The 5,190-nt window shown below is 36.3% G+C and overlaps 1 pseudogene; it reads left to right on the top strand.

Annotated features, from left to right (window-relative positions):
* Positions 1-1,207: 1,207 nt before the first annotated feature.
* LOC147282955 (benzyl alcohol O-benzoyltransferase pseudogene) lies at positions 1,208-4,023 on the top strand (annotated as a pseudogene).
* The last annotated feature ends 1,167 nt before the right edge of the window (positions 4,024-5,190 follow it).

The raw sequence follows: 5,190 nt of genomic DNA on the forward strand, positions 1-5,190 counted from the left end.
ATTGAAAAATTAACTTCCGTTTGGTGAATTAGTGGTGGGGTTAAATGTCAATATGGCCAACCATGACACGGCATGCTTAATGACCTGTTAGTAGGCTGGATCATTTTCTAGGTCTATTGTTGATAATATTCTTGAGGTGGAAGTATCATTGATTGAGTATGAGGATTATGAAGGGAACATGTGCTCTTATGAGGATTATTGAAGTGTGCATGAGGATGAGGAAGATAATGTCATGAAATTAACCTGCTGCATCATGGTTGCCCACACTGACATTTAAACCCAACTTTAATAGATGTTAATTTTTGGATGTTCCATAAACATTTTTTAATTTTTGAAGTGTCCACCTACTTCTCAAAACTGCAGTGAATGAAAGTTGTGGGCCTCATTAATTAAAAATTTTAGTTGCCCAATATATCCTTAATTTTTATACAAAATGGCAAAAATAATAGACCATTAAAATTTTCACCCAATATATCTTCATTAATTATGGTATTTTATTTGTACCATTAAAATTATAATATACCCACAAAAATAATATGCATACTTATTTAATGAATTTGTTCTTAGCAATTTTAATGTTAATATAAATTTGTAGACAAAAAATTATAAACGAGTAAAAGACCTGTTTTTTATCAAACAAATAAGTCAAAAACACTTTCAGCGTCGTGTCTATTTTAATAATTATAAACAACAGTTTTACATTAAAATTTACCAAAAACCTTACTGCTTTTTGCACACAGCATTTTTTAAAACATAATTTACCAAATACTCAACTGCTTTACTTTACGGCTGACTTTACTTCACATTAATTTTTCCTCACAAAAATACCAAACTAAGCCTTAATATAATCATGAAATAAAAAATTTATTAAAGTACTTAAATCAAACTTTTGAAGAGTGTTGTCTCACTTGTTTCTCCCATAGGCTTAAAAAGAAAGTCAAGCATTTTGGTTTACCCAATATTGGAAAGTTCCTTGTTACCTGAATCAAATTCTTCTAAATTAAAGAAAAGACCAAAAACTGGTGGGGCCAATTAAAGAAAATTCTTCTAATTTTCTTTGCTTTTTTTTTTTTTTTTCAAAATTAATAATATAATTGTCTCCACTATAAAAGAAGGGTGATCGATGTGGGTACACCACCAAATTAGCTGCAACCCACACCAGTCTATAAATAGGCCGGGCAATATTGCAGACACTGAGAATAACAATATGGCTCCAATGCTCAAATTCAATGTGCAAGTGAGTAAACCGGAACTGATCCGCCCTGAGAAACCAACCCCACGAGAATTCAAGTACCTATCCAACATTGATGACCAAAAAGGCCTAAGAAACCACATTCCATTTGTGCATTTCTATGACCATGGCCATGACCCCCCATCATCACCACGTATTGGTGATGATGATGATCATCACAAAGACCCAGTTGTGATGATCAAAGAGGCCTTGGCCAAGACTCTTGTTCACTACTACCCGGTCGCCGGACGGCTGAGGCATGCCGATAAGGGCAAGCTTGTGGTGGACTGTTGTGGTGAGGGTGTGGCTTTCCGTGAAGGCAATGCTGATATCAAAATGACACAACTACTGCAACAAGTTGAGGGTGGGCTGCTGAAGCCACCCTTTCCTCAATGGGAATGTTTTCTTGTGGATGATTTGTGGGGCAGTGATCTCATCACTGATTCACCCTTGCTTCGCATGCAGGTTTGTCATGATCATCATCATCATGCATATATTGGCTACCTAATCATCATTATATATAAATATATACAGTAAATGATAAAATAAAAAAAATCACCTAAAGTGTTAAATGTTAAAAAAGTTCATCTAAGTTTTTTAAAAATGTTTAAAAATCGATCTACGATATATTGCATCAGTCCTTCTCAGAAGTGAGATAGAATTAGATGAAATTGTTTGGTGGGAATGCTACATGCATTGGATTCTTTGTCATAACTAATAACAGCAGTGATGCATTTCATGCACCATGAAATCATCAGTCTTGCCTTTTAGTTTTGCTTCCGTAAGATACTAGCTAGCTTGCTGAACAAAGATGCTTGGCTCTATTACTTTTTTATTAACTGTATGGAAATGGATTCCTTTTATAAGTTTATTTAGGCTTTGTTGAGTGATTGAATTAAATGTAGTGAAAAATAAGTAGCTTATATATTTTTTAAATTTTCAACCCAAAGGTGTTTGGAGAAAAAAATGAGAAATTGCTTGTTTTCAAAATTGGAGTCAAAATAAGCTATTTTTGGGAGTTCAAAAGAAAATAAGCAGGTTGGAGGTTCATTTATTGTACAGTTGTTTTTTCTCACATACTTTACATCAATACCAAACTAGCCTAGCTGTAAGGGGATCTCCTGTGAGGCCCACTTCTTACTAAATTTTGATTGAAAGTCTATTTATTATGAAATATGAAAGCTTCCGTTAAGGGATCACTCAAATAATTTTAGTTATATCTCAAGGGACCTATTACATATTGTATTTCAATTACTCAATGCACCTATTTTTCAAGTCTCCTTTCAAAGGCCATTTCTTTAATAAATTAGACAAATTGGAAACCCTAAATAGACCAATATAATATTTTCGATAAACAGTACTAGCTTGAAATGATTACCATTCAATAAAATGATCAAATTTTATCTAATTTTTTGTATTGATGATTCTCGAATACAAACTTAAAAAGTCTACAGTTTAGCTCGTTGAAATTCAATATGAAGTAAAACTCACAAAAAATCGCTAAAATAAGCTTATTTAAAAAACCCCTTTAACGAAAACTTCCTATATTATTAAGAAATTAAATGTTTTTTTTTTGTCAACTATGAGTATATAGAATGTCGATTGTACACCCTTTTCACATTAAATAAATTTAATTAAAAATTAAACTCTACTTTTAATTTACTCTCGTCATTCACTTGGGTCTCTCTCACAGGCACACGTACCCTCTACTTGTCTTCCTATTACAACTTGTATATGCAATAATTTTCATCAGCATGCAAAGGCTTACAAGACTTACAATATATAATTTTCAACACCCTCTACTTTTTGCTGAACAAGTAATTAATTAATGTCCTTACTATTTTTGGTTACAGGTTACAAGACTTGCATGCAAAGGCTTTGTTGTAGCCTACACATTCAACCACTGCATCTGCGATGCGTACGGCGCCTACAACTTCATGAAAGCTGTTTCAGAATTCTGCCTCAATCCAACTCAAGCTTCTCCTTCCATGTCACCCTCATGGGCCAGAGAATCTCTCAAGCCCAGGTCACCTCCCACCATCTCCTACCCCCACCCTGAGTACGATGAGCATGATCTCACCATTGCTTACACTGAACCCCACTTCAAATCTCTAGTTCAAGTCTCAATATTCCTCTCTCACCACCCTCAAATATCATCGCTTAAAGCCGTAATCAGCGGCCCCAGATCCAAGAATCTATGCCCCACCTTCGACGCCGTGGCCAGCTGTCTGTGGAGGGCAAGGACTCGAGCCCTAATTAGCCCTCAATGTACCACTAGACTTCTCTTCCCAATCGATACCCGGTTTCGATCCAAGCCTTCGCTCCCCGAAGGTTACTATGGCAGTGCCGTGGTGTTTCCTTGTGCCATTGCAAATGCAGCCCAACTGGCTGAGAAGCCGCTAAGCTATGCAGCGAGTTTGATCAAGGAAGTGAAGAGGAGTGTAATTGGGGATGAGTACAGAGCTTCGGTTTTGGATTTCATTGAAGTGAATGGGCGTAGAGGGTTCTGTGAGGAAGCGGCGTTTGTGGTGTCGGACATGACCCGATTGAAGTTCGCGGATTTGGATTTCGGGTGGGGGAGAGGGAGGTATGGCGGGCCGGCTAGGGCTGGGACGGGGATGGTGCCTGGAATGGTGACTTCGCTAATTGGCCACAAGAATGAGGAGGGGGTTGAAGGAGTGTTGGCTCTGATTTCATTGCCTGCCAAATCAGTAGAGAGGTTCCATGAGGAGGTCAGAAAAGAGATTAACTTTGCCACTTCTTGTGCCGTGCAACGTATTTCAGCACTATAGGGGACAAGTTGAAGTGTTGTTATTTGCACTATCTCAAATGACTATTGAATAAGGTTAAGATGGTGGATGTGAAAGTGAGAGTCGTTGGGTACAATTAAACCAAATGAATTCATAATTATTCAAACATATTAGATGGATTAATCCCATAATTTGTTACACTAAATGATATCTAATATAGTTGATTTTTTACAATGATGATATTTGAAGTATGACCTAAAAAATGGACAGTTCAGATTATGAGATTGGTTATGTGGTGGGTCCAAAAGTATGATTAGTTTCGTAAATGCTCATGTTGTTCATGTAATTGGTGTGATAGGAATTATATGTAGAAACCGACAGTCACAGCAAAATCACAATTTCAAACCCTAAGAATTTCAAAATCATAATTCCTCAAAATTGATAAGCAAGACCATGAGAAAAAAGAAAGCCCATGATTAGAGGAGTAGGAAAATATCATAATCGAGTTGAGTCATCGTTGAGTTCGTTGGAAAATTGGCTGGAAAACCGTTGCTTCTCAACGTTGATTTGCCGTCATCGCTGGGTGGTTGGACGATCGAAGGCCATGGGAAGGAAGAGGAGAGAGAGGCGAGCATGGAGAAGTGGGTCTCGCCACCATCCATGGCCGGACGACAATGCATCGAAGAGAGAGAGAGAGAGAGAGAGAGAGAGAGAGAGAGAGAAATTCATATTTTAAATGTGAGAAATGAAAGACACGGAGAATAAGATGGAGCAAATTAAGTGGACTGGGAAAAAAAAAAAATTCGGATGGAAATTACCTAGATCCGCTGGAAAGCCCAATTAAATGGGTGGACTATACATGAATGAGGTAGCCCAAAATGGGTGTATTGATAATTATCTGTAAAAAGTAATCATTATTAAAAGATAATAAAATAAAAATTCAAAATCTATAAAGGGTAAATTTAAAAAAATGTATAATGAAAATATACAAAATATATTAAAAAAAGAAATAAAGTGCAAACAAAGAAAAGAGGAATACCAATTAAAATCGCTTCCCTCGTATCCAATGGCCTAAATTGCATATAGATCGATAGTGTAGAAATATGGTACAAAAAGTCGGTGGATTTTAGAAAGTTATATTGGCTCAATATCCTTAAGAAACTTTAAGATATGATCGATGAGAAGTAAAACTAGACATGATTACCTTAA

Source organism: Dryas octopetala, chromosome 6, assembly GCF_963921425.1.
Source record: "Dryas octopetala chromosome 6, drDryOcto1.1, whole genome shotgun sequence".
NCBI lineage: Eukaryota > Viridiplantae > Streptophyta > Magnoliopsida > Rosales > Rosaceae > Dryas > Dryas octopetala.